The 12,405-nt window shown below is 35.8% G+C and overlaps 1 protein-coding gene across 7 annotated transcripts in view; it reads right to left on the reverse strand.

Moving 5' to 3' along the window:
• Positions 1-12,405, reverse strand: part of BMPR1B (bone morphogenetic protein receptor type 1B) — a 380,728-nt gene that overhangs the window by 158,196 nt on the left and 210,127 nt on the right. The gene's annotated exons all lie outside the window — the stretch shown is intronic.

A 12,405-nucleotide genomic window follows, 5' to 3' on the forward strand; every position in this document is an offset into this window, starting at 1 on the left:
AGCAGGTGGAAAGAAGGGGGGCTGGGCACAGTGGAAGACAAGAAAGGAAATACTGCCTTTGTTTTGGCCAAACAACATAATCTCAAACCCTTTATAAAGGTCAGACCTAAATATCATTCCATCAAGCTTCACAAAACTGAAATACTACAATTTCTACATATTGTGAATGAGCAAAAGATATAGAAAAGCATTTTCTGCTGTAGTTGTTAATGCTCCTCATTGAAAAAGGTTGCATTTTTTAGTTCAAAGTCCTAATGAGTAATGGAACACAAAGAGATATTGTGTTCCAGAATTATAGAAATGCACTGGAAAGTATAGTATTAATAAAGATCAAGTTATGTATTTGGTGAAAAAAGCTAAAACATAAATTATATGAATCAACATATTATATTAACTACTACTAGATTTTTAATCATGAGAATTATAATTATAAATAATTAAAAATAATTATAATTATTTAACTATATACATTTTTCAGATTAAGGATAAACTCTAAGCCATGATGTTTGCAGATGATATGAACTGGGTCAGCATTACACACATATGCCACATACAATATCCACAGTAGGAATGATTAGAAAATAAATCAAGGTCATATTTTTTTTTCTTTTAGCCAAGAATAATCATATGTTTACTTTATTAAAATTTCCTCCCTTGGTTAAATTCACAATAAAGGCAACTTCAGAAATAATTTGGTCACTAACGCATTTTATAGTTGAGAAAGTGGACTTCCAGGTTGGTTAACTTCCCATGTCACAAGGGAAGTTTGCAGAAGAGTTAAAACCAGAGTCCTTCCCTTATTGCTCACAATGGTGTGATCTTTCTAGCACAAGTGTGGTTCTCAAATTCATTTTTAAGTTCAAAACCCTATCTTCATGTGAAATCTTACTGAAACCTTACCATAAGCCAGAAAAATAACTAGCATAAAACAAAAATAGCCTTTTACAGTTTAACTGACCCAAAAGAGTTATGCACAAGAATTAACTTTCTAACAATTGAAATCCACTTTGTCTTGTTTCATTCAATAATTAATATTTATCCAATAAATTAACTTATTACCAGGAGAAGTACACAGCCAGTTACTGAAAAGACAAAGATAATATATAAGTCCTACTCTTAGAGATCTTCCAGTCCAATTTCAGAGGGGAAAGAAAACCTAACTACAAAAAAAAAAATGTGTTCATGTAATAAGGGAGACTATAGGAGAGTAGTGAGGGAGCATATGAAACACAGGCATCTGAGACAATATGAAGTAAAGGTATAATAAGTAATTCTTCAATGGAGACTTCTGCATCTTAAAATATGAGAAGGCAGTGAGGCAAAAAAGGCAAAGAGTAAGACAATAAAGACAAACAGGCATGGAAAAGCATGAGATAGAACTTCAAGCAGTTCTTGCTGGAGCATAGAATGTGAAGCAGAAAATACATTTGTTTAAAAAAATTTTAAAGAATGCGCTTCACTTACTCCTCTCCCCCTATGCAACCCCTGGAATCACTGGTCTTTTTACTGTCTCTATAGTTTTGCCTTGTTCAGAATGTCATATAGTTGGAATCATACACTATAGCCTCTTCAGACTGGTTTCTTTTAGTTAGCAATTGAATGGATAGTTTTAATGGAGTCAATTTCTAAATTCTCTTCTACATAAACTCTTTATTAATATCCGGCTAACAGCGATGCTTTATTCACAACAACCTTCCTTTTACTTCACAGAAGAAAGGGACACTCTCATATATCCCAAATATTACTATAGTAGATTGCACTAGGGTCACAGAAAATCCATAATTTTAAAATTTCAATTAATTCCTTACATTTTTCTTGAAGAGAAGTATGATAGAGAAACAGTTAAAGACTTTTAACTATAAAAATATCACATAAAAATTCTATGAGGAAGTGAGATGGAAATACAGGTCAAGAAAATAAAATAGTAATGTAAATTTTTCAGCTTTTCACAGAAGAGTCTATTCATTATTATTTAAATGAATAATGGTTTTATTAAATTACTGTGGATTTAGATTCCATTGAGTATTCTTAAAATAGTTGATACAAGTTTTATTTTAAAATGTCCAATAGTTCCAATAGGGTAGAAATTAAATTCTTTGCAAGTACATATTTTACCACAGGTGAAAAACTGTAGATGTTAACTTGGTAATGTGTGAGTGGTTACATAGTTTTTCAAAATTCTTTTAAAGGTATGTGAACAAAAATAGTTGGAGACGGCTAGCCTACTGTATAAAACCCAAGTTTTTAACCTGGAATATAAAACTTTTCATCACCTTTCTCCCTCTAAGGAGATTTCAGGGCAGTGAAACTATTCTCTGTGAGAGGGTAATGGTAGGTACGTGACATTATGCATTTAGCAAAATCCTAGAACTGTGCCACAAAAAGCGAGAGCCCCAATGAAAACTATGGACTTTAGTTAAATCTTTCTCTTGTCTTTCTAAAGCATGTGCCTAGAGAGGAGCATTATAATTTACTGAGCAATTATCACCTAACAGGGGCTTAAGAAATATATTCTCTAACTAAATACAACCCTGACAGATGAGTATGCCTTTGCCTTTTTGAAGATGGAGAAAATGAGGCTTACAGTAATTAAAGGGTTTGTCTGAAATCATGTAACTCATGAACAGCAGATTTGAAATTCAGCCCAAACCATACAGGACTACAGTACCACATGCTGCCTTTATATGGGTCATTTAAATAAGATAGAGGTTGTCCAGGCAGGGCAAGGAAGTGGATTCAACAGTACCCTAACAAAATCAGAAGGAATAAAAAGATTCTTCCTGCATTTCTTTAAGGAACTGCGAGAATTTTAATGTTGAGTGTTAAACGGTAGCACAAAGAAGAGACTAACAAATTAATCAATGGAAACCAGTGGACAAAATTAAAGTAAGTGATATGCCCTATTAAGAAGAACTTAAAGGGTTTTATCTTCAAACTCGAATGAAGAGAAAGGAACACATCAAGAGTCAAAAGTGTGTAGCCCTAACCGGTTTGGCTCAGTGGCTAGAGCGTCGGCCTGCGGACTGAAGGGTCCCAGGTTCGATTCTGGTCACGGGCATGTACCTTGGTTGTGGACACATCCTCAGTGGAGGGGTGTGCAGGAGACAGCTGATCGATGTTTCTCTCTCATCGATGTTTCTAACTCTCTATCCCTCTCCCCTCCTCTCTGTAAAAAATCAATAAAATATACTTTTTTTTAAAAAAAAGAGTCAAAAGTGTGAAGATTCAATATTGTCAAAATGTCAGTTCTTCCACATTTTATCTATAGAGTCAATGCAATTCCAATCATAATCCCAGGAGGTCATTTTGTAGAAATAAACCCATACTAAAGTTTACATAAAGAGCCAAAAAAACTCAGAATAGCCAATGCAATATTGAAGAAGAACAACAAAGTTGGAGGCTGACACTAATAGACGTCAAGACTTACTACAGTTGCCAGGTCAGCTTGGTTCAGTAGTTGAGCATTGACTATGAACCAGGAGGTCATGGTTCAAATCCCTGTCAAGGGCACATGCTCGGGTTTCGGGCTCGATCCCCAGTAGGGAGCATGCAGGAGGCAACTGATCAATGAATCTCTCTCATCATTGATGTTTCTATCTCTCTCTCCCTCTTTCTTCCTCTCTGAAATAAATAAAAAAAATTTTAAACTTATTACAATAATCAAAATAGTATTGTGGTGGGGGAAAAATAGACAAATAGCTGAATGGAAGAGAACAGAGAGCCCAGAAATAGGCTCACATAAATATAGTCAACTGCTCTTTGACAAAGGAACAAAGACAATATAATGGAGCAAAGATAATCTCTTCAATAAATGGTGCTGAACAACTGGACCATCCATATGCAAAATACTGAATCAAGAGAAAGATCTTATACCCCTCCCAAAAATTAACTCAAAATGTATTGAAAAAAACCTAAATATAAAATTCAACATTCTAAAACTCCTAGGTAATGTTGGAGGAAACCTAAATGACTTGGGTATGGCAATGAATATTGAGATATAACACCAAAGGCACAATCCATGAAAGAAATAATTGATAAAGTGGTTTCATTAAAATTAAAAATTTCACCTCTGCAGAAGACAATGTTAAAAGAATGAGAAGACAGCCCTGGCCAGTTTGGCTCGGTGGATAGAATGTCGGTCCATGGACTAAAGGGTCTCGTCCAATTTTGGTCAAGAGCATGTACCTCGGTTGCTGGCTAGATTCCTGGCCCTGGTCAGGAGACAATTTATTGATGCCTCTCTCACATTGGATGTTTCTCTCTCTCTGTCTCTCACCCTCCCGTGAAAAAAATAGTTGCAAAAGACACATCTGATAAAGGACTGTTACCCAAAATTTATAAAGAACTCCTAAAACTCAACAATAAGAAAACAAACAGACCACTTTTAAAAATGAGCCAGAGACCTTAACAGACACCTCACCAAAGAAAATATACATACAGATGGCAAATAAGTATATGAAAAGATGTTCCACATCACATGTCATCAGGGAAATGAAAGTTAAAACAAAAATAGATACCACCAGATACCTATTGGAATAGACAAAATCTGGAACATTGACAACACTAAATGCTAGAGAGGATGCAGAAAAACAGGAACTTTCAGATGTTTATGGCAGCTCTATTCATAATTGCCAAAACTTGGAAGCAATCAAAATGCCCTTCAGTAGGTGAATAGATAAACTGTGGCACAGCCAAACAATGGAACGTTATTCAGCACTAAGAAGAAATGAGCTATTGAGCCATAAAGATATGGAGGAAACTTAAGTGCCTTTTAGTAAGTGAAGGAAGCCAATCTGAAAAGGATACATACTATAATTTCACCTACTGCACATTCTAGAAAAGGCAAAACTATGGCAATAGTAAAAAGATTAGGATTTGTAGGGGATGCGGATGAGAGGAATAAGTAGGCAAGGCACAGAGGGTTATTAGAGCAGTAAAATACTCTGTATGCCACTATAATAATGGATACATGTCATTACATATGTATCAAAAAGCATAGACTGTATATCACCAACAGTGAACCTTAAACTATGAACTTCAGGTAAAAATTATGTGTTAGTGTAGGCCCATCAAGTGCAACAAAAAGTACCATTCTGGTGGAAACACTGATAATAATGATTACACATGTGTGGGGGCAGAGAACATATGGGAAAACTCTACTTTCCTCTTAATTTTGCTGTAAACCTAAACTTCTCTAAAAAAGTAGTCTTTAAAAAGTCAAAGGTGGCTTCTCCTTCTGGTAGCTGGGTGTTTGCCAAGGCAGAGTTATACAGAAAGAAGAAACAACTTGGAAGATAAATTTATTCTTTAATGGAATGAACTTGAAGTATCTGCTATAACCAAGTGTATATGTTCAGAAAGCATTCAAATATATTGATCTATAATACAGGAGAGAGAAAGATACCAACTCAGTAGCCTTTTATTCTTGTTTTGGGGCTGGAAACCAATATAAGCGATTCTCAACACAGAAACCAAAGTAGTCACTTAAAAAAAATTCACTCAGGTAATATTCACCTCCTACTCAGAACCCTACCTGCTTCCCCATTTTGTTCAGAGTAAAAGCTCAACTTCTCATAATGCATAAAGCCCTACTCCATCTGCCCCCTCATTATGTCTCTGACAGCGTCAACTACAGCCCCCTCATTTTCTCAGCTCCAGCCCGCGTGTCCTTCTATTGTTCCTTAATGAACCTGACAAGTTTGCCCTTCATGTCCTTCAGCTTGCTGTTCCTGCACTGGCATGTTCTCTTGCAGACAGCTTTGGGGCTCACTCCTTCACCTCCTTCAGGTCCCCGTTCAAATAACTTCTGGGGAATCCTACCACTACCATACTATTCAAAATGACAAACTTCCTTATTTATCATTTAATTGTTATTGCCTGTTTCTCCCAACAGAATGTAAGTTCAGTGACAGCGCAGATTTCATGGGCCTAAACTGGGTCTTACACACAATAAACACCCAATAACTTTGTGTTCTATACAAACACTTAGAGATCTGTGAGTCACTGGCCAACATAGGTGGTTCCTTAAGACAAGAGGTCTCTCAGCGACAGAATGGATAATGAAAAGTAACCCAAACCCAGCATTTAAAAGGTGGGTCAAGAAAGAGAAGCCCACAGACTGTAAGACAATTATATGTGTAAGTAGGAGCAGGATGAGAAAATGAGAAAATGAATGAGGATGGAGCATTCAGGAAGGAGCGGTCAACAATGATGCCACAGAAAGATCAAATAGGAAAGGGATTGAAAACAGCCCATTAAACATAACACTCACCAAGCACTGATTCTAAATATCTGGGCTGCACATTCTAAAAGGATGAATTTCAGCATATTACGAATTATATTTCAACAAAGCATGTATTTAAAAAGCTAGAAAGAGAGCAATGGTGGCTGAGCTGTTTCCATTGGTGGTGAGAGGTAAGCAAGTGAAGTGAGACTTAGAATAAAATCTCGCTTTCAAAGTTTGGCCAGGACAAAAAGAGAAAGATAAAGGTAACAACCTAAAACCACAAACAGATAGAACACCAACAACTCACTACAGTATCGAGGTGACGTGTTTTAAAATCAAGCTGACTTGAGTTTCGTTTGTCTTGGTTACATAAGTTATATAACCTTAGTTTCCTCATCAATAAAATGGGTTTACTATTACTTCCTGTGTCACTGAGTGCCAGTGGTCCATTTCTTTTCATTTTTGAATAATATTTTATTGTATAGATATGCCACATTTTACTTATCCATTCGTCAGCTGATGGACATTTGGGTTGTTTCCACTTTTGAACTACTATAAATAATGCTGCTATGAACTTTAATGTACAAGTTTTTATGTGACCATATGTTTTCATTATGCTTGGATAAATGCCTATGAGTAAAATTGCAAAGTAATATAGTAATTTTATGTTTAGCATTTTAAAGAACTGTGAAACTGTTTTCCAAGGTAGCTGCATCATTTTATATCCCTACCAGCAATGTATGAGGGTTCCAATTTCCCCACATCCTTCAAACACCTGTAATTATCTGTCTTTTTTATTACAGCAATACTGGTGAATATAAAGTAGAATCTCACTGTGGTTTTAATTTGCATTACCCTAATGACTATTAATTTTGAGCATTTTTCAAGTACTTATTTGCCTTTTGGCTATTTATTCTTCACTTCCACTAAATATAATTTCAGAAAATTCTAGGACCAAATAAAACTTAAAACATATTTTTAAGGGTCCAGCTTGTTGTACCTGGCATAGATATAGCCACTCACTTGTTAGCTGAAGAAATGATTAAACTAATAAACAAATAAAATATTAGAATTTTAAAATCTTTGACTTATTACTATATTGTTTGTTTTTTAAGTAACCATTTGAATTTTTATGCAATTTCAATAGAAAGTAAGAGAAACTTTTCAAAGGAAAAGAAACTTTAAAAAAATACAATTACCAAGAAAATCTGCTAATCCTTTGTTTAGTATGATGGTAAATATCTGCATGAGTATTTTTAGTCTGGTAATACTAAGCTCTCTATCAGATCAATGTTAGGAAACTAGAATTGTAATCCAGTTACCCATTAATATTTTCATTTAGTGCTTCCTTGAAGGTAGAGGTGAAAAAAGCAAAATATTGATTAAGTAGTGAATGATTTTTTAAATGTTGTTGACAAACTTAATCAGGAATGAATACTACAGATTTATCCACCACTATAAATAATGAGATACTCCTCAGGGGCAAATGGGTACAGGAAAATATTAGTAACCCAAGCTCCTCGTCATATTTCAGAAAGACCTGAGGGGATATGTGGCTTTCAATGGAATGACTGAGGAGAAAAGAAAACTGACTCTACAATGGTCTGTTTTCTCCTTGTTTTTCCCTCTATGGGCCTATGGCTAGTCATATCATATACAGAGTCACTTACCTTTAACTCTAAGGCTTTTTGTTCTCAAGTAATAAATACTTTGGGCTCTCGGGACCCACAGGAAAATCATACACAAGTCTACTAACCTTCACTGCTGCCAGTTTATTCTTCTTACCCATGATTAGTTTCAGAAGTATTGACTGTACAGTTAATAAATAAGTGATTTGTTCTTTTCAACTAGAACAATGTTGTATATGAATTGAAAGAAGAAAAATACTAAATAAGAAAGCCATAGCCCAGAATGGATGTCTTTTTTTAACTTTCCAACTAGCACCAAACTAAATAAAACATTTTATCATTTATAAGTAAGAATTGTTCTGAAATTCATATTGTATAGAACACATATAACCAGAATCAATAATAAAGCTCAATTATGTTTAATAAAATAATGTGATATAAAGACTGAAAAGCATCAGGAATATCAAGTTACTTTAATATGACAGTTGTTGCTAAATGGACTTAAATCAAAACTATACAAGTGCTTAATAATACCTGAGTTCCCAGCTATGGATTAGTATTTCCATTTGTTTTGCTCTTATAGCCACACACATATTTATATACTACTAAAGATAATATCAAAAAGTGTTTTTAATATAGCAAGCATTTGCAATATAATATCAAGCATTTCCTACTTTTAAAAAAGTATACAATTCTTAAAATCATCATATAAATTTAATACCCATTTCTGAAAATGAAGGAATTAATTCTAATTTAAATTTTGCTACCATCACTCTAAAATGGAAATGAGGTTAAATCTATGAGATAATAAGAATATTTATGATGAGAATTTTTAATTCCATTAATCTCTGAATAGTTTTCTTTCATCCTAAACATGTAGCTGAACTCTTAATGCTCGTTACTTTTTCAAGAACAACTCATTTGAGGATCTTTTCATTTATACTAGTATAGATACCCATGATAAGCAATGTGATATTAATTTAATGAAATATTTATTTCTAGACAAAATTACAGTACATTTTGTTGGACAGTGGACCTGAAATCTGGAGAAATTAGTAGGTGTCCTCTCTAAGGCAGGAAAGGAGAGCAGGAAACAAGCTACGCCGTGCATTGCTGAGAGTGCAAAGGGAGGAATCCCAGCCAGGAAGGATTCCGCAAAAACTAACAGCACGATGGAGGAGGGAGAGACTTGTTTACCACATTTAAGCTGACCTTTTTCACTGTTCATTCATCATAAGGCAGTAGCTCATAAAAATATCACTGAATGGTTAAAATTTATCAGGCGGTGAAAATGGGAATGTATATTGTCTGATCATTCATAAAATAAAACATTTATTTCACTACTCTATGATGAATCTGTTTTCAGAGGGAGGATTTAGACCATAAAGCTGAGGAATAGAATTATTCACTCTAAAGCCACTTTTTTCTAATCAGAACAAATTTCCAAAGAAAGCAAGCAAAACAGGAAGAAAATAACGCAAACTAATTTTAACAAGAAACAGATGAGCTAACCACTACTCTTTTTTGGTTCACATATAAAATGTTTCTATTGGCTGTTCTGCTTCAAAGGACCTGAAACTTTCTTGAAATGTAGTATCAAAATGAACTAAGGTGTAACGCAGAAAAAGAAACTAAAAACGGAAAAAGTCCTACTGCTTCAGAATAGATGAAAACGGAACAGGAGGGAATGATGAGCCTCCTCCCCTCCCCCACTCCCATTTGCTTCATTCTGGTATTTGGTCTAAAGTGACCAAGAACAGAGCTGGAATTGGCCTGAGGGTAAGTAGATGATAAAAGGAGAAAAGAAAAGAATAAAAAATATCCTTATAATTTTTTTATGCTCCAATAAAAAGATGAAATAATGTTAAACAGCACCTCTACTTAGTAATAACTTGCTGGTATTTTTGTTTTGGTTTGGTTTTTTAATATGTTTTTATTGATTTTTAGAGAGAAAGGAAGGGAGAGGGCTAGAGAGAGAGAAACATCCACGAGAGATAAACATCATGAATTCACTGACTCCTACACGCCTCCTACTGGGGATCGAGCCCAGTACCCGGGCATGTGCCCTGACCTGGAATCAAACCTGCAACCTCTTGGTTCCTGAGTTGATGCTCAACCACTGAGCAACACGGGCTGTTTTGTTTTATTTTGGAGATGATTCGTATTGAACTTCAACACTGCATTGAAATAAGTTTTTTTCATAACAATTTGTGTTTAGAAAAGAGGACCTGAAACTTGATGCTTAAGTAGCACCAATAGAGAATATGAAATAATATTCTACAGGAATCTCAAAACATACCCTCAGGGTCAAGGGATCCCTGTTCATGGGGTAAAACCTCTCACTGCCCAACTCTTAATAGTATGTACAAATCTCACAACTCACACTTACATGGCACTTTGTATTTAAGAAGTATTCTTTCATGTTTCATCTCACTTGATCATCAGGACAAGCCAATGAGACAGTGCTCCCATTTGATGTATGAGGAAACCAAAGTTCAAAGCAGGTAAGGGAACAGCCCAATGTGTCAGAGTATGAAAGCAGAGACAGAAACTGAATTCAGGGCCTTTCACATTAAGTCCTTGGCCCTCACTACTACACTTTTCAATAATATCAGAGGGGCCGTATTCAAAAAGTTATTTTCCTGTGGAAAAAATAATAATTTCTAGGGGACAGACTGAAGTCTTCTAATTTGAAGCACACATATTTTTGTTGAGAATGGCAACACACACACATTATATTACTTGGGTAATGACAGTACCACCACTCAGTCATCCAAGTTAAAAATTTCCACGTTCCATTTCTGCTCTCTCCTATTTCCAATCAGTTGCTACATACTCAGGTGTTTATCTTTGAAATATAGACACCCAAGTTTGTCCCCTCTTTTCCCTTCCCTCTGTTCCTACCAAAAATCAGGTTGAGCTTTTATGGAACCTTAAATACTGAGACAATCACAGTCTAGTCTCCTGTCACCACGCTCCTTGCTGCCCCGCCAATCTCCCACAACGCCACTACTCCACGGAAGATTGTTCTTCAACACCTCCTCTAGCCAACAACAGAGGGTTCAAACTTCTCAGCACAGAATACAGGCCTCTCCACGATCCTGACCTGGGGCTACCCTTTCGGTTTCATTTCCCTTTGGCCCACAAATCCCACATTACACTACCATACCCAACCTTATGCTCGCTGGAAATCCTGAATATAACAGCTCTTCCACATTTCTGTGTCTCTTCATAAAATGACCTTCTGTAAACTTCTATTTCTACGAAATTGCAGCTGGTATAAGACTAGCTCCAACTATATGGGAATGTAAATTAAAGTTTAAAAAGAGAAAACTTCTTTGGATGCTGTGACTCAAGACACCTCTCTCTCTTTGCTTGTCACCTCCTTCTTAAAAACATGTCAAAAGGTTCGATTGGCACTGGTAGTGATCCCTCCGAAAAACAGAAGGGAGAACGCACATATCAGTTCCCGGAGTGCCGGCAGCAAAGCAAGGACACCACCGTGCATTTCAGGATGATTCGGGGAGCCCTGACCAGCATTTCTGTCCTGAGTAGCCACTCTTCTTTCTCTGTTTTTTAACACTTGCTGGGTACCTGTTATGGGTTTGTCACTATAGACAGAAAACGAGGCAATAAATAATTGCACAACATTAACCAAAATATGTTCATTTCAACTGCGTAACTGCCCTTTTGAAATACCTACTAATCCAACTTTCAGATAAAATTATGCATAGTAATACTGTCGGGATTTTGAAGCAGGATATAATCTGAAAAAGTGGCCCTAAGTAGTATTTAAGTGCTAAAATTGTGACAAGAGCACCCATGGAAATAATAGCGCCTCTACAGAGAGAATTTTGAAACATTTATATGCCCAAAGATGGCTACGTTTTCTTTTGGGCAGAACATCAAAGTTCAGAGTACACGGATGAAAGTTATCTTTGGGTTTACCAGCATTCAATAGCAATTAAAGGCTACTTTTAAAATGCATATCAGGTGTTACTGGAAAATGCATCCATCTGAATAGCAGCTATTAAAAAGAACTTTATCAAAAAGGGTAAACAATGTATAAAAAGTCCCATGTGAGTGATGAAAACCTTGTTCAGATGACAAGCCACATATTAGTCAGAAGCTAGTGCTCAGACTTATTGGCACCAGCCACGTTTTCCTAATTTCCTAAGTGTGCATAACATCACACCCCCATTATTTATTGCTTTTCTCTATTAAAAACTATTTCAGCTTCCTCATATTCCTGACAAATCTATTTTATAATTTTAAATATATTTTTATTTATTTCAGAGAGGAAGGAAGACGGAGAGAGAGCTAGAAACATCATGATGATAGAGAATCATGGATCGACTGCCTCCTGCAAGTCCCCCACTGCGGATCGAGCCCACAACCCGGGTATGTGCCCTTGACCGGAATGAACCTGGGACATTTCAGTTCACAGGCCGATGCTCTATCCACTGAACAAAACCGGCTAGGGCTATTTTATAATTTTAATTAGCAGTTGAAATGCTTCTTGTGGAGTATTTCATATTTACTTATGCTTTC

The sequence above is a fragment of the Myotis daubentonii genome, chromosome 1, assembly GCF_963259705.1.
Source record: "Myotis daubentonii chromosome 1, mMyoDau2.1, whole genome shotgun sequence".
Classification (NCBI taxonomy): Eukaryota; Metazoa; Chordata; class Mammalia; order Chiroptera; family Vespertilionidae; genus Myotis; species Myotis daubentonii.